Genomic DNA, 19,149 nt, shown 5'->3' on the forward strand with positions numbered 1-19,149 from the left:
CACTATCAGATCAGATCAGTCACTCAGTCGTGTCCCACTCTTTGTGACCCCATTATTGCAGCATGCCAGGCCTCCCTGTCCATCGCCAACTCCCGGAATTCACTCAGACTCATGTCCATCGAGTCAGTGATGCCATCCAGCCATCTCATCCTCTGTTGTCCCCATCTTCGCCTGTCCCAATCCCTCCCAGCATCAGAGTCTTTTCCAATGAGTCAACTCTTCGCATGAGGTGGCCAAAGTACTGGAGTTTCAGCTTTAGCATCATTCCTTCCAAAGAAATCCCAGGGCTGATCTCCTTCAGAATGGACTGGTTGGATCTCCTTGCAGTCCAAGGGACTCTCAAGAGTCTTCTCCAACACCACAGTTCAAAAGCATCAATTCTTCGGTGCTCAGCCTTCTTTACAGTCCAATTCTCACATCCATACATGACCACAGGAAAAACCATAGCCTTGACTAGACGAACCTTTGTTGGCAAAGTAATGTCTCTGCTTTTGAATATGCTGTCTAGGTTGGTCATAACTTTCCTTCCAAGGAGTAAGTGCCTTTTAATTTCATGGCTGCAGTCACCATCTGTAGTGATTTTGGAGCCCAGAAAAATAAAGTCTGACACTTTTTCCACTGTTTCCCCATCTATTTCCCATGAAGTGATGGGACCAGATGCCATAATCTTCGTTTTCTGAATGTTGAGCTTTAAGCCAGCTTTTTCACTCTCCACTTTCACTTTCATCAAGAGGCTTTTGAGTTCCTCTTCACTTTCTGCCATAAGGGTGGTGTCATCTGCATATCTGAGGTTATTGATATTTCTCCCGGCAATTTTGATTCTAGCTTGTGTTTCTTCCAGTCCAGCGTTTCTCATGATGTACTCTGCATATAAGTTAAATAAACAGGGTGACAATATACAGCCTTGATGAACTCCTTTTCCTATTTGGAACCAGTCTGTTGTTCCATGTCCAGTTCTAACTGTTGCTTCCTGATCTGCATACAAATTTCTCAAGAGGCAGGTCAGGTGGTCTGGTATTCCCATCTCTTTCAGAATTTTCCACAGTTTATTGTGATCCACACAGTCAAAGGCTTTGGCATAGTCAAGAAAGCAGAAATAGATGCTTTTCTGGAACTCTCTTCCTATTTCCTTGATCCAGCAGATGTTGGCAATTTGATCTCTGGTTCCTCTGCCTTTTCTAAAACCAGCTTGAACATCAAGAAGTTCACGGTTCACATATTGCTGAAGCCTGGCTTGGAGAATTTTGAGCATTACTTTACTAGCATGTGAGATGAGTGCAATTGTGTGGTAGTTTGAGCATTCTTTGGCATTGCCTTTCTTTGGGATTGGAATGAAAACTGACCTTTTCCAGTCCTGTGGCCACTGCTGAGTTTTCCAAATTTGCTGGCATATTGAGTGCAACACTTTCACAGCATCATCTTTTAGAACTGAAATAGCTCAGCTGGAATTCCATCACCTTCGCTAGCTTTGTTTGTAGTGATGCTTCCTAAGGCCCACTTGAATTCACATTCCAGGATGGCTGGCTGTAGGTCAGTGATCACACCATCGTGATTATCTGGGTCGTGAAGATCTTTTTTGTACAGTTCTTCTGTGTATTCTTGCCACCTCTTCTTAATATCTTCTGCTTCTGTTAGGTCCATACCATTTCTGTCCTTTATCAAGCCCATCTTTGCATGAAATGTTCCTTTGGGCTCTTTGATTTTCTTGAAGAGATCCCTAGTCTTTCCCATTCTGCTGTTTTCCTCTATTTGTTTGCATTGATCGCTGAAGAAGGTTTTCTTATCTCTTCTTGCTATTCTTTGGAACTCTGCATTCAGATGTTTATATCTTTCCTTTTCTCCTTTGCTTTTCGCGTCTCTTCTTTTCACAGCTATTTGTAAGGCCTCCCCAGACAGCCATTTTGCTTTTTTGCATTTCTTTTCCATGGGGATGGTTTGATCCCTGTCTCCTGTACAATGTCACAAACCTCATTCCATAGCTCATCAGGCACTCTATCTATCAGATATAGGCCCTTAAATCTAATTCTCACTTCCACTGTATATCATAAGGGGTTTGATTTAGGTCATACCTGAATGGTCTAGTGGTTTTCCCTACTTTCTTCAATTTCAGTCTGATTTTGGCAATAAGGAGTTCATGGTCTGAGCCACAGTCAGCTCCTGGTCTTGTTTTTGCTGACTGTATAGAGCTTCTCCATCTTTGGTTGCAAAGAATATAATCAATCTGATTTTGGTGTTGACCATCTGGTGATGTCCATGTGTAGAGTTTTCTCTTGTGTTGTTGGAAGAGGGTGTTTGTTATGACCAGTGCATTTTCTTGGCAAAATTCTATTAGTCTTTGCCCTGTTTCATTCCGTATTCCAAGGCCAAATTTGCCTTTTACTCCGGGTGTTTCTTGACTTCCTACTTTTGCATTCCAGTCCCCTATAATGAAAAGGACATCTTTTTTGGGTGTTAGTTCTAAAAGGTCTTGTAGGTCTTCATAGAACTGTTCAATTTCAGTTTCTTCAGAGTTACTGGTTGGGGCATAGACTTGGATTACTGTGATATTGAATGGTTTGCCTTGGAAACGAACAGAGATCATTCTGTCGTTTCTGAGATTGCATCCAAGTACTGCATTTTGGACTCTTTTGTTGACCATGATGGCAACTCCATTTCTTCTGAGGGATTCCTGCCCGCAGTAGTAGATATAATGGTCATCTGAGTTAAATTCACCCATTCCAGACCATTTCAGTTCGCTGATTCCTAGAATGTCAACATTCACTCTTGCCATCTCTTGTTTGACTACTTCCAATTTGCCTTGATTCATGGACCTGACATTCCAGGTTCCTATGCAATATTACTCTTTACAGCATCGGACCTTGTTTCTCTCACCAGTCGCATCCACAGCTGGGTGTTGTTTTTGCTTTGACTCCATCGCTTCATTCTTTCTGGAGTTATTTCTCCACTGATCTCCAGTAGCATATTGGGCACCTACTGACCTGGGGAGTTCCTCTTTCAGTATCCTATCATTTTGCCTTTTCATACTGTTCATGGGGTTCTCAAGGCAAAAATACTGAAGGGGTTTGCCATTCCCTTCTCCAGTGGACCACATTCTGTCAGATCTCTCCACCATGACCCGCCCGTCTTGGGTTGCCCCATGAGCATGGCTTAGTTTCATTGAGTTAGACAAGGCCGTGGTCCTAGTGTGATTAGATTGACTAGTTCTCTGTGAGTATGGTTTCAGTGTGTCTGCCCTCTGATGCCCTCTTGCAACACCTACAGTCTTACTTGGGTTTCTCTTACCTTGGTGTGGGGTATCTCCTCATCGCCGCCCTTCCTGACCTTCAATGTGGGATAGCTCCTCTAGGCCCTCCTGCACCCGCGCAGCCACGGCTCCTTGGACGTGGGGTTGGTCCTCCCAGCCACTGCCCCTGGCATATATATATACTATATATATATACACACACACATATATATATAGTAGTAAAGCATAGTAAATTAGGAATTTACAGATTATAAAGTTTGTTTAAAAAGCAAAATGCTTTATTGAAGTACAGTCAGTTGTAATTCACAATACTCATGTTTTATAATTCACTGAATTAGTGAACACAAAGCCATTTTTCCTAGGGGAAATACAGAATTAGGTTCCTGAGAACCTCTGGTCACAAAATTTTTGCCAACCAGTCAATACATAAATTGTTTTCCACATTTTTTTAAAGGCAACTCATTTACTATATACTGTTGATTTGTTAACACTGACATTATAGCCAACAGCACTATGGTTCATGAGTGAACAATGATTAACTAATATTTATTTTCTTTAAGGCACATTCTTTGTGCTTAGGAACACTAGGTGGCATGTAAGTACCAGGTGTACAGTCCATTTTTTGGACCACAAAATCACCAAGAAAAAGCATAAATGAGGCACTAAAAGCAACATGGGAAGAATGCTTGTTTATGGTATGAGAAGGCAGGGCATTGTTTTCAGTCTCTGCATGTCTATGAGGGGCTTCCCGGTTGGCTGAGCTGTAAAGAATCTGCCTGCAGTGCAGGACATGTGAGTGCTATCCCTGGGTGAGGAAAATCCCATGGAGAAGGAAATGGCAGCCCACTCTAGTATCCTTCCCTGGGAAATCCCATGGACAGAGGAGCATAGTGGGCTACAGTCCACAGACTTGCAAACAGTCGGACACTGGCTAACTAAACAACGAAAAACCTGCTTCCTTAGCTAGTACACGAATTCCCAGTGTTTCACTCAATAAGTGTTTATTTAAAATATATAGTTCAGAACACTGCCTTTCAAGTGTAGAGATGCCTGGATTCCTTGTTGCTGGGACCCGCTTGAAAATTTTCCCATCTTCTTAACTTTTGAAACTTTGAATTCAATATGTAGAAAGTGATAGTGTTCATGAAAATTCTTGTGCCAGACACACAACGTGGCCAAACAAAACTGAAATGTCAGAGTTTGGAACAGAGAAAGGTTTATTCCAAGGCCATTCAAGGAGATGGGTAGCTCATTCCCTAAAAAGTCTCACATTCCCCTAATGGTTTCAGCAAAACATTTTTAAAAAACAGGTGAGAGATGGGAGTGGCAGGGTGTGTAATTAGTTTCTGTACATTTCTCTGATTGAGCTGATGGTGAGGGAACAGAGTGGTGTCACAGAGGGTAACTTTACCAGTCCTTAGACTCCAGGAGGCCTGGGGCTATGTGCTTATGGTCATCAAGTATTCAACATATTCCATTTGATAACGAGTTTTATCATCTGTAAAACAATTCAGGAAATGTGCATCACACACTGTTATCTATGCAATAGATACTTAAGAGAGCAGCTAAAGCAGAGGATATGGGGGAAGTCTTCTCCTGTGAAGCCCCCACAGGGTCCTGCTCCTTTACAATAGTAAACGATTTGGGCTCATACAGATTTTCACATGATTTTAAATTTAAATCTTACTATGTAAGTTTCATAAGTTATTTTACTAAATTCTAGTATTCCTTTGGGAAGAAACTGTTTGGAAAAATAAAATCTTGTGCAAATTTCCTCCAGTAACTTCACTAATGATTGCTTCCAAAAGGAAGGCAAGAGTTATGTCAGTATTTCCAGGTGACCTACAAATAGAGCATCTTTCATTGTGGATGGCAAAAGTTATTTAAAAATCTCTTCAAAAGCTTACTTTTCCTTTATAATTTCATTGTTATGATTATTCTCATTTTACATAAGACGAAACTAAGTTTAACAGTATTCTGATGAAAATTTTCCCCAGATCATGTGGCTGGTAAGCCACAGAATGAGGAATATGACCTCAGTTCTAACTCTCCCCTGAAGCTCCTATTCTCGGAGAAATGGAATCAAGTAGTTGAGAAACACAGTATTTGGATGCAACTGGCTGTGGTTTCAGTCCCAGGTCTTCCCTGTGACCTTGGGTCTTTATGGAATTTCCCTGAGCACTCAGTTCATTATTAAAAATATAGGAATTAAAATGACTAAGTGATTAAATTAGCTGTTGAGTGTTTTAAATAAGTCATAGTAAGAGCTAATGCTTATCCAGTGGTTATCATATGCTGGGCACTGTTTGAAGTATATGACAATATGACATGTTATTGTTTGGTTATTAAGTTGTGTCTAACTCTTTTGCGATCCCATGGACTGTAACCTACCAGGCCCCTTTGTCCATGGGATTTCCCAGGCAAGAATGCTGGAGTGGGTTGCCATTTCCTCCTCCAGGGGATCTTTCAGATCCAGGGATTGAACCCGTGTCTCCTGCATTGATTGGCAGGAGGATTCTTTAACACTGAGCCATCAGGGAAGCATCAGTATGACATGGACTAACTCATTTAACAGTAATTCTATGGCTTAGGGTGAATATTATACCTATTTTATTTCCAAAAACTGAGGCATACAGAGTTTAAGGGATTTCTTTGTCCAAATGTCTTGGAGCAAGATCTGGGAGAAAGGGATTTGAACCCAGTCAATTTGGCTCTGAGATTTAATTTATCTTTATTCTATATAGTCTGTGATGGTTTACAGTTTGACATATTAGGCCATAATAAGCCCTTAGACCTGTTAAGTCTCCCTTACTCTGCTTATTTATTGTCATAGATTTCAAGCAATAAATATGCCACTTGACATCAACTTACTCTGAACTAGTACAATGCTGTCTTTAAGACTACAGTAAATAGCAAGTAAAATAAAGATATTCAAATCAGTACTGATGCATTAGAAGTCAGCAAAATGTTTTAACCTCTGAAGATACAGATATTCACACTTTGTTTCTGCTTATCTGTTTTTATTTTTTTTAAAATCAGAGTAGCACTTTGTGCATAATATGCAACAGTGGTACTATCACTAATCTTGGCAGATATTCCCACCTTCCTATCCGTATTGAGGAAATCTATACTTTATTATTTATTATTACTTATAGCTTTCTTCTACTCCTTGGTTCATGTACTACAAGTAAGTTCTGATGCAAGTTAATTTATCTGGAGGACCTGATAGCAAGTTAGTTATTTAGAGGGTCCTATGGAGCCATTCATTACAAATGGAGCCACCATGGCTAACAAGGACGACCTGACAACAGTTCCATGGTGAGTCTCCAAGGAGTGACAGCTTGAGCTATAGCATATGTGCTTGGAGAGCTTTCGAGGGACAGCAGACTGCATTTTTGGTCTTATTGTTTCAGAATGCCAAGGCATTATGGGGACATGACTGTTAACAATAGAGCCTGCCATTGTTTTGCTGTTATTTTTTCTCAAGGCCTTCTGAGTGACAGTCCCTGGGGAGAGTGAATTATCATCCTTAACTTGTAACTTAACTGCTCCTTTTGTCATTCTGCATAATTGCTGTCACCCAGGTAAAACTAAATGGTTTTTCTCCCTGGGAAATTCTCCCACACTCAGCTTGGAGCCCTTCAGGCAAGACAGGCAGTGGGGAACCTGGGTAGATAATGTGGTGATCTAAAATCACTCCTAGAAAAGGAGTCTTTGAGAAGCTTTGTCTCTAAAACAAATGTCAAGTGCAAGGAAGCCATTTGTTTAAGTAACTAAGGTTGCCATTTATTTAGCAGTTACTAAAATAGCACGTGCCAAATAGAATTATGGTGATTAAATTGTTAATACATTGAAAGTGCTTAGCCCAATGTGTGTCAAAAAATAAGAGATCAATAGCTGATTAAAAAATAAGAGATCAATGATTATTGCTTTGTGCTATTATGTGTTTAATCATTACAACTCTCATTCAAGGTGATTATTAGTCCCATTTTATAGATGAGAAAACTGAACTTTATTGGAGCTGGATTTTAGAAATAAGTGGGCTAAATTCTGAAGTCAGATGTGCTTAACTTCCCAAATGCTCTCTGATTCACCTAGTGACTTATGTCAAGGGAGAGATGGAGATAGGTGGCCATCCAGGGGAAATGGACAATCTTTAGAGCTGATCATAGACTATCAAGTTTACAGTTAGTCCCATTATGTGAGTGAATTTTTCCACTTTTCCATAAAGTTGTATTTTCATAAAACTAATATAATTATTTGAAAAATAGCTGCTTGGATATTTTGTTTTCATAAAGGCCTTGAGGTAGATAATAAATATTAAAAATCATATTTCCACAATAGTAATAGTAGTCACAATAATAACAATAACAATAATAATGTGAACAGTAATGGTTACCACATATTGGACATATGCTAGTGCTAAGATTGTTCTAAGCACTTACCACCAATTATCTCATTTCATCGTCATTAGACAGGTGTTGTTATTATCCCTGATTTATAAACTACAAAACTGAGGATCAGAGAGGTAAAGTAATATATGGAAAGTCTGAGTTATTGAATGAATGAAGCAAGATTTGAATCCAGGCAGTCAGAGCCCTGAGTCATGTTCTGTTCACAGGTGGTGTGCATGACGGACTGAGACTCAAACCCAATACTGTCTTATACGCTCCCACTCTTTCCTTTTCATTCAAATCCAGGATAAGCATGGATGGCTCTTGAATCTATCTTCCGCTGTACCTACATTTGATTAGATTTGCAAGACACAGCCATTGGGTTTTAGAAAGTGAGATGTTCTTAAACTTTCAGTTCAGTCGTTCAGTTGTGTCCGAGTCTTTGCGACCCTATGAATCACAGCACGCCAGGCCTCCCTGTCTATCACCAACTCCCGGAGTTCACTCAAACTCACGTCCATTGAGTCGGTGATACCACCCAGCCATCTTATCCTCTGTTGTCCCCTTCTCCTCCTGCCCCCAATCCCTCCCAGCATCAAGGTCTTTTCCAATGAGTCAACTCTTCGCATGAGGTGGCCAAAGTATTGGAGTTTCAGTTTCAGCATCAGTCCTTCGAATGAACACCCAGGACTGGTCTCCTTTAGGATGGACTGATTGGATCTCCTTGCAGTCCAAGGGACTCTCAAGAGTGGTCTCCAACACCACAGTTCAAAAGCATCAGTTCTTCGGCGCTCAGCTTTCTTCACAGTTCAACTCTCACATCCATACATGACCACTGGAAAACTTTATGATGATCCAAACTGGCAGTGCCCAAACAAACACACACGACTAAGTACAATGTAAGGGTAAATTCACTGACTATACAGGTGATTCTCAGTCAGATCTGAAAAAGCAGGGAAAGTGACATAGGGATATGGTTAAGGAGGGGGATTGGAGCCTGGGCAGTGAAGTAAGTCTCTTTGTAGTCATGTTAGCACTTCTAGAAAAGGGATACATTGAAAACCAAGTTCATATGACTGGTTTTTTTCCTTATATAAGATTACAAAAAGGAAAATCTTTGCTAGTAAGTGAAGGTCATTGGTTAAAAACAGCAGTTGAACAACACTGACCTACTTAAAAGTATGTCTAGTTTTTACTCAGACAGTCCTATGCTTAAAGACTGTATACAGTTTTGAGCAAATTATTTCAACTGAGCCTCAATTTAATCTTTAAAAAAGAGATGCAGATACTTTTCTTGCACGTACAATTCCTAGCACATGGTTATAACTCTGTAACTGGAAACTATTATTATTATTATTACTGTGATCATCTATCTTAATTCCAAGGTTAAAGTAATATTCATTCAATGACAAAATGATCAATTTTGAAAATTCATATCCACATTAATTTTATTCTCATTGCCCTGTAATCAACTAGTATTTTTCTACAGTCACTGACAACTATAAATATACTCCATACTTTATTGCTCTCTCTCTGTTTTTTTGTTTTGTTTTGTTTTTTGTTTTTTTTTTACAATGATCTCTCTGGACCAGCTTCCAAAGCAGCATATCTTTTCTCTTTATACTTCATGACTTTTCTCTCTAACGTACTCAAAACCAGAGATTCCAGTTCTCATGGCATACATCATGTATTTTGTATTAAAACAAAGAATGATATCAACTCCTGACCATGCTCACTGAGAGAAAGGAGGTATTGTAGCCTGTCCATTCCTTGATGAAATTCCTCATAAGGAGTCTTAAAATGTACAAAGGCTTGGTTCCACGTTGATGGAAAAATATTTAAAAATAGTGTGAAGACCAGCCTGTCCCCTAGAAATACACTGAGTCACAAATTCCAGCTACATTCTTCCAAGGGTTAAAGTTGTCCTGAGGAGTGTCTCTGAAAACAAGCCATCCCAGGGATCTGTTGGTTATACTGCTACTTTCCCGTATGCTGGAACTTAGCTGCCAGAGTCGGATCCTCTGCAGCTGTCCTGGCAGTCACAGGGAGGAGTTGATGATATTTAACTTAGGACACCAGCCAAGAATTATTTATCTGTCAAAACTTGTCAAATATAAGTCAGTGTTACTTTGCCTGCTGAGCCCTAGACTGTCTATCTAATTTCCATGAGGGAGATTAGCAGATAATGTCTCTAAAGGCAGGAAAGGGCAGCCTCATTGCAAAAGGTAAAAAGATAAACAAGACACTCTTGTAACTTTCTTCTCTTCCACTAAAAACAAATGAGCATCCTTTGACGGTTAAAAAATTTTTTTTGGCCATGCCACATGACGTGTGGGATCTTAGTTCGCTGACCAGAGACTGAATTCCTGTCCCCCTTGCATTGGAAGCATGGAGTTTTAACCACTGGACTGCCCTGGAAATCCATCCTTTCGACTTTTGATTACATTGTCTCCACAAGTAGCAACACTAAATTATGAGTCAGGAAAAGCAACACCTTCCTTCCCCTGGCTCCCCTCAATGACCTTTGGATTTCAAAAGTTGGCTCTGAAGCACCTGGCTTTGCAGGAGTTTGAAATGTGTCAAATTGATTCAAACTTGCCTGGACACTCCTTTCAAGTGTGGAAATGGTGACCTCTTCCAGGTCACCTTCCAAGCTCTTTTTCATGCTTGGATCTCCTAAGCTGTAGCCCAGATGGGACCAGTTGCTTCTCTCCCAACCCTTCAGTTAAAAGGGCACATTTGGTTTGCAGAAGATGTCAGAAGAATGCTTGTCTTGGGCTTACTTCTATTAACATTTTCTTTGCGAACAAATTTCTTTGTCTATACAAAACCTGTTTTGTGTGTCTTTGAGTGTGTTCACGTGTGTGCATGTGTATATGCGTGCGCGCACACGCGTGTGTGTGTGTGTGTGTGTGTGTGTGTGGTGGGGGTATGCTTATAGCCCTGCTGATAAAAAAAACAGCAGATATTTGGAAGCATAGCATGGTTATATTTTTCAAGCAAACCACCATGCTGAGGGTTTGACTGCTGGGAGAACACAGGGCACATCTGTCAGACTTTACACTTTGATACATGCTTCTGCAGTTAGTAAATAAAATATCTGAAGGGATATGAATTGCTCTGGTGTCCAGTGGCTTTAGGGTTAAGGTTTACCTTATGGTGTTGCAAGTCCACCCTGTGGCTCAGAATAACTTCATACTGACTGAAGATATTTGAGACCTGTTACCCTATAGAAAAGCAGCTGAAAAATTAATTTGCCAACTGAAGAGTAAACTCACAGGTGTGGGGAGAAAAGATTCAATCCATGTCAATAAGAGCATTTTGAAGAAATAGTGTGTTTCTGTCTTCTATTTTATTTCAGTGTAAATTTCAGGGCATAGTAGGTGCTTGATAAATGACTAGAATGAAGCTACATACTATGCTATGTTTACATAACACATGTTACATAACTTTTTTAGTATTCTACCCTTGATCTGACTACTTGACCAGTAATGAGTCCATGTGTATTTAAAAAAATATCAAAACTAGTTACAGAAGATACCAACTCAACTTAGGTGTTCAATACATGTTGGCTGGATAAATGTAAAATTCACTACTGAAAACTATTGCCAGTAATGTAACTGCATGCTGCTTGACCTCAGACATAAGTAGAACATGCATCTAACATATATTTATGGTAGACACTTGCAATTCCTTTTAGAGAAAATAGTTCCCAGGGCAATCTATTTCTGGATTTGTCTAGAACAGTTGTTGAAGTCATAATTAAAATGTTTTCCTTGATTTGGAGCAGGAGAGGAATTGGGCCTTTGGTTGTCCAGCTGTGAGAAATGGCCCTTTATGGAGGAGGAGGTGACATTCTTTCCATCCATAATTCAGTGGCTTAATCCTTAGCAACAGACTTAATCATTGCTTCAGGTTTTCCAGCTGAGTTAAACTAACAGAGTGAGATGAAGACTGTTAAGGAAATGTCTGGTTGTTCACATATTGATTAAATCCTATACATCATCACCCCATTTCTAAGGTCAAAATGAATAGAAGTTAGGAAACTCTCCCAGCATGCTCAAGTGACTAAATGTTTAATTATTGAGAGAACAAATAACCTAAGTCTGCTTCAAAACATGCAGCCTGAGTGCCTGTGTAACAGTCCTTCATCTTACCTTGAAAGACAGCCTGCCTTAGGTTGCATTCCTTTTAGAAAAGAGTTCCAGGGAATATTTCTTACCTCTTGAATAATATTAGTTGATTTCCTTTTATCAGACCATGATATCTATGGACTTAATGATGTTTTCCTCCTTATTTCAGTTTAGGAGGAGCACAGCGTCAAATCTCTTGCTCTGCTGTAGATTTCATAAGGACCAAAGAGTTTTCATACTATTTATTCCCTTCTGCTTACTGAAGGCTTTATATGTATAACATTTAAACATGATTTGATTCTCCCTTTTCTACTTTGTCTTATTTGTGTGAGTGTGTGTATTGTAAACCATAGGACATTTCTTTTTATATTATGTGAACTTCAAGTCACAAGTTCTGAATTATAAACTTAACCACAAGCTATGAAAGTGAAAGTGTTAGTCGCTCAGTCGTGTCTGATTCTTTGCAACCCCATGGACTATAGCCTGCCAGGCTCCTCTGTCCTTGGAATTCTCCAGGCAAGAATACTGGAGTGGGTTGCCATTCCCTTCCCCAGGGGATCTTCTCAACCCAGGGGTCAATCCTGTCTCCCACTTTTCAGGCAGATTCTTTACCATCTGAGCCACCAAGGAAGCCATAAGCTATACTAAAATCAATATAAGCTGTGTCATCTTTGGCAAGTTTTGAAACTTTTCTGTGCTTTTGTTTTCTCATCTGTAAAATGAAGATTATAAGGTTTATCTTATAGTGTTGTGATGAGGACCAAATGAATTAATAAAGTGAAGTGTTCATTGTAAAGTGCTACCTTTACTATTAACTCTAAGCTCTTTGATAACATACAAAGTAATTTAACAAGTTTTAAATTCCCAGGATTTCAGGCCGCACATGACTTTCATTGTCAACTCTTGGTTATGGGATCTTAAGGCCTGGGATAGTTTTTTATCTTTCTCAAATACCTATATACCTTCACCTTTACAATTCTTCTTGCATCTAAGCAACCCAAATAATACTGAATCTTTGGTCCTTTTTGCTACTCTGCTCTTCTGGATATTCCAGGATTTCTCAGCCTGGGCATTACTGACATATAGGACTGGATAATTCTTTATTATGGGTGTCTGTCCTGTTTATTGTAGGACATTTTTCAGCATCCCCAATCTCTACCCACAGGATGCCAGTAGCATTCTCCAGTGTGGCAACCAAAAATGTCTCTAGGTACTGTTAAATCTTCCCTGGTTATATAACAAGGAGTCAATCATGACTCTTCCATGCCAGATCTGTTCCTTTGGCTGCTTTTGTTATTATAATCACACATAATGGCTTGGCTCAGAGAACCCTGCCCTTCTGCCTGACTTTTAAGCTAAAGTGCCTTTGTTCAGAACTCTGTCCACCTGTAGATGGCAGGAAAGAAGACATTAACACATCCCCTGCCTGAGGCTTGCCATTCGAAGAGATATTTTTAAGACTGAATATACTTTTTACTTTGTTTCCTCACCTCCCTCCATTTCTGATCCATAAAAGAAACTGGTATCCAGACCCAAACAAAATGGATATTTTGAGACATTAGTCTGCCAACTTCTGGGTCAGCCAGCCTTCCAAATACAGTCATATCCCTTGCCTTAATACCTCGTCCGTCAGATTCCCACTGACCTCTCATGCAGTGAGCAGAGCAAGGTCTGACATGGTCCACTTGAGAAACACTGGTTTATAACATTTTATGGTACTTATTTAATAAACTAAGTTTTCTGGAGCCAGAAAAGAATCTTAAATTATTTAGGAATATGTATATATATATATATATATATATATATATATATACACACACACATATATAACTTACTAATAAGGCAGGGTCACAGTCTAATGATATCATCAAAATAAATCTTACATACAAGTAGGTATTTTTCACCTTTATTTTATGTGATTTGTGGAACACCCAGAAAGTTCTTTTGCTTCCTTTAAATATGTACTTACTCAAAAGCTATAAGGTCTTAAATTCCAGCATTAATAAATGAGTCCTTTTACATATTATGTTCTTTTAAAAGCCAAAATCCCTGGGAAGGAAGTGCTAATTAAAATTAATTCACACTGAGGTGTTAGGAAACCCCAATAGTAGGGCACAGTGAGGAAAATCTGTAGACACAGAGTTAAAAGACTTACTTACCTTATTGCTTTGAACAAGTCACTTAACCTCTCTCAGTTAGAGTCTCTTCTTCTGGAAAATAGGAATGATAAAGTTGACCCACAGATTCCTATTTTGAGCATTAAATAATGTAATGCAAGTAAAAAATATTTTTAAAGGCCAATATTGCTGTTTTTTAAGCTTTTGTGACATTCTTCCAACTAAAAACCTAGGATATAAAGCCATTGAATGCCTAAGATGGAGATCTTTAAAATAAATTCCATGGACCTCAAAGTTTTAGCCACAGTAATCTGAGTTTAAAAAAAATAAATAAGGAGTTTGCAGGATTTCTGGAATATCTAAGAGAAAATTGAAGGCCAACTGACCAATAATAGAACTGCAAAAAGGTTTATCTACCGTCTAGATATTATACTTCCTACCAATTACCCATGACCCTTCTAGACTTCTGGCTGTCCCCTTTGTATCCAAAAAATAAGAGTCATTATTCAGCTTCTGATTGAACTTTTAAAGTCCAAAATGGAAGTTATATTACTATATTAACTCAGGCAAGAGCTACTGAAAACCATCCATTACATGTATAAAAGCAATGTTTGTTATCAACCAGCCTATGAAGAGAGACTGTAACCTATACTTTTGGAAACCAATAGAGGAGTGTTGTGGTAACCACCAATTTGAATCTTAACAGTAGAGAAAAATACTTTCTTGTATTCTGGGCTGGTCACCTGAACACTGTGCTTATCAAGCATCCGGGAAGTTCCTACCTGCTCTCCATTTCTAAAATCACACTGATGGAAGCAGCGTAGTCCCTGCAGCATTGGTAATATGACAGTATTACCCTGTGGCTGGATCAAATTAATGCTAGACTAGGAAGACTGAACTTTTAATCATTTATCTCTATCTAGAGGAGAAGACTCTTGAGAGTCCCTGGGACTGCAAGGAGATCAAACCAGTCCATCCTAAAGGAAATCAGTCCTGAATATTCATTGGAGGGACTGATGCTGAAGCTGAAACTCCAATACTTTGGCCAGCTGATGCAAAGAACTGACTCACTGGAAAAGACCCTGATGCTAGGAAAGATTGAAGGCAGGAGGAGAAGGGGACAACAGAGGACGAAATGGTTGGATGGCATCACCAACTTGATGGACATGAGTCTGAGCAAGCTCCAGGAGGAGTTGGTGATGGACAGGGCAGCTTGGTGTGCTGCAGTCCATGAGGTTGCAAAGAGTCAAACACAACTGAGCGACTGAACTGAACTGAAATTCATAGTCACCTGCTCTTACTAGCCACTCTACTCTGCCACATATCTTTACAAACTTTGTCTAATTTAATTTTCCCAATAAAGCAGTGAGAGAGAGTATTCTTGTCTTTTGTATGTTAAGTGAAACCACAGGAGTTAAATGTGTGAGGTTATTGAAACCACAGGAGTTAAATGTGTGAGGATCAAGTGTGGAATTGAGATACAAACTTTGATGTTCTTGCTTTAAGTAAGCATTTTGTCTGTACCTCACAAACCAGAGAATAAATAAAACTTAACATATCACATAGTCAAGTCCTGACAAGCTCAATACAAATAACAGGGCTGTATCTTATCTTGAATTAAAACTTCAGTCTTCTGAACTCTTATGCTTCTTTATTTAAACCTCTTAGTTCTTGTACTATCATTTTTATATCAAAACCATTCATGAGAAATGAATGAATGGTAGAATGAATGTTGTGGTGTTTCCTACAATTCCAGTTTTTCTACCATATTCATTCATTCATTCATACCCCCCATGTTTGAGGCACCAGGAAGATAGAAATACATACACTAAGCATAATCTAGTGAGTTTCACTCTAACTTTTGTTAAATGAATGAAATATAGCCTTACTTGACTATTTTAGTTACTTCTCTAAATCCCTGGAGATATAAATTATCCTTTCATAGTTCTTCACTCACACGTGTTTTTTATTTTAGGATTTTTTTCCCCCCACCAAATATGTATATCTAGCAAGTGATACTCTAGGCCTGGAAAATAAGTTCTCACGTGGTAGAACCTTTTGTCACCTATTTCAAAAACAAAATCCATATTTCTCCATCATCTTACTTTTGCTTTTATTGCTATAAACTTGTCTGTATTCATTATAATCATGGTCGCTGACACAGATAATCAGCCCAGTATGTGAAGGGGATTTTCAGAGTTTGCACAAGGCTAGAGAAGAGTTCCCTGGGTGAAATTTAACCAGGTCCATGGAAAATTCTTATGCCTGCATGTAATATATTTTCAGGTATTTACTTTGTATCTTATCCACTCCTGTGCACAGCACATCCACACTTTGCCATTCTGTTTGTTTTAAGATATTTTCTGCCATTGTTTACTTAAAACATCCATCTAAAAAAATATTTACTTTTATAATACTTTTAGGCTTACAGTAAGGTTGCAAAGATAATATAGAGTTCCCATATATACTTTGCTTTGTTCTCTCTATTGTAAACACCTTACATTTCCATGGTTCATTTGGCAAAATCAAGAAATTGTCATTGGTTCATTACTGTTAGCTAAAGTCCAGACTCAATTTTGATTTCACCAATTTTCCCATTAAAATCCTCCTTCTCAGTAGCCAGTTTGACCCAACCACCTTTCATTGCTGTTCTATCTCCACTGTCCTTCTCGTCTATTAGAATCTTTCTGGTTTTTCATGGCTTTGACAGTCTTGTTAATATTCTTAGAATTTCCCTCAATTTGGGTTCTCTGATGTTTTTCTTATGATTAGACTGGGGCTATAAGCTTGGGGAAGAATATCACAGAAGCAAAGTGCCTCTCTCTCTTTTTTTTTATAAAAAGGGTGCATGCCATCACTGATGATGTAAAGCTTCACCAGTTGAATAACGTAGTGTTTTTGAAGGTTTCCTCATTGTACAGTTATTATTTTCCCTCTTTCCTGTGCTATTCTTTGGAAAGAACCCCTAAGTTAGCATATTTTCAAGGAAGTTGGAGAGAATCTAAATTCTGCCTTCCTGACAGTTGAAATTTAGAATTATTCTGTAATAAAGTTTTGCTGTCTCATAACTACTTGTAAATTCTTTATTTATGATCAAAATATCCCTTTAAATTGGGGCTCCCCAGGTGGCACAGTGGTAAAGAATCTACCTGCCAAAGTAGGGGACACAGGAGACCTGGGTTCAATTCCTGGGTGAAGAAGATCCCCTGGAGGAGGAAATGGCAATGCACTTCAGTATTTTTGCCTGGAAAATTCCATGGACAAAGGAGTGTGGTAGGCTATAGTCCATGGGGTTGCCAAGAGTCAGACACAACTGAGCGACTGAGCACAGCACACAGCACAGCATCCTCTTAAATTATTTAGTAAAAATGGCTTCCTCTTGTAATGGTATTATCTCTAGCTGTCCTTTCTTAGATAAATTCTGTCACATAAATGCACATGTATGTACATATCCACAGCATGTACAGATATATATATATAAGCTTCATGAAGCAGAAAGTTTTCACTCCCTACCACCTCCTTCCTTTTCTTCCTGATTTACTCTCTTCAACTTCAGAATCCTTAGTCTTTCCAATCTTTTCCCATCCCACTTTTCTTACTTTCATTCTGTAGCAACCACTTTTTCACTCCACACTTATGGGAGGGACTATTGACAAAGTGAGGAGAGTATCTTCTAGAAATAAATAAATTTGGTTTCCAGGAAAGGATGATATATACACTAATAGATTAAAAAATGGATTTTATTTGTTCTTTTAGAGTTGAAAATAGAACATGCCTTTGAATATATAGCTACTCTCACAAAAGATGGTACTTTCTTTTATTTTTTGGTTTCATTTATCATTTATACAATAAACATAAATAAAGTGTCCAACATGTATGATGAACTGTTACCATGCTAAAGGGGCCCATGTCTCCCACCATACCCCCAAAAAGTTTTTAGGAGTTAACTGAAAATAGTTGTTTCCAGGTTAAAGGTTATCATAATAAATCCTTATAAAAAATTAAATTCCTTTAAAGGTTGTTAAATAATTTTCCAATAGCATAGCTTGAAACTTCGTTCCCAGTGAACAGCAATCAATAGTGTTCTGTATGCATCTCTGCCTTTCCACTAGCTTCCAAGTAATAACTTCCCTGTTATACCTTGTTTTATATTATAAAAACCAACAAAAATAGAAGCCTAACCTCAACTATTTAAAATGTCTCTTCCATCTAAAAAAAATATTTTCAAATAGGATAGAAATAGGAATTTAAATTTTGATCCTATTATTTTCTGCAAATTACCCAAATCTCTGAGACTCAATTTCTTAATCAGTAGAAATTGATTGAATATAATGATATTTTTGAAGTGCACAGAATTTCTGACTTAAATATGCATAAATTAAGTGCTATTTTCCTCCTTGTCTTTTCTTCCTTCTCATGGCTTAAAGAAAACTTTAAATTAATAGATATGGTCTTAAATTAATAGATATGGTCTTAGGCATATTACTTAAATGTTTTTCTGATTCAATTTCTTCATCTACAAATGTGGAGTTAATATAATGATTCTATTACTATTTGTTGATGTTCAGGTAAGATTATGTATAAGAAATATCTTTCTCAAATATGTCATCATATATGCTTGTTATTTTCTCTCTTTATACCCCATCCTGATTTTGGTTGTATTTGCCCCAAAAAAGAGACAGTATTGAGATGGAAGTCTGTTCCATTGGAGAGAAAGCATAAGCTTTGGAATCAAGGAGCCTCTGGAGTGAATCATGGCTCACCAACTCATTAATGCTTGCAATATACCTTCAGGCTTCTCCAATTTTCTCATTCTTAAAATCCTTGAGAGGATTAAACCAGGTAATGCATTTTTTAAAAATATTGTTTATTTTTTAGGTAAGACTGCTAAAAAGTACTGTGCTTTTAATATGTAAGTAAAGTCATATCTTTATTAAGTCATCTGTTTTTTGCTTATATTAATGATATTTTCAATATATATTTCTGAAACTATAACTAGATTAACCTCACCTTGAAATACAGTTCTGAACAACCATCAGGAAATGTTCTGGATGAGAATGGCATTAATCCCTTGTACGGATTAACCACTTATTCATTTATTCAACTAATATTGACTGAGTATCTACATGTGCAGGTATCTGCTCTGGATGCTAATTTTTTCTAGGCTGTTTGAAAGCATTCTTTCCCATACAGTTTAAAATGATGTCAATAAGAAAAAGTTCATCAAGCAATTACCTGATTATAAATATTTGGTTATCTGA

The sequence above is a fragment of the Bos javanicus genome, chromosome 6, assembly GCF_032452875.1.
Source record: "Bos javanicus breed banteng chromosome 6, ARS-OSU_banteng_1.0, whole genome shotgun sequence".
Taxonomy (NCBI): Eukaryota; Metazoa; Chordata; class Mammalia; order Artiodactyla; family Bovidae; genus Bos; species Bos javanicus.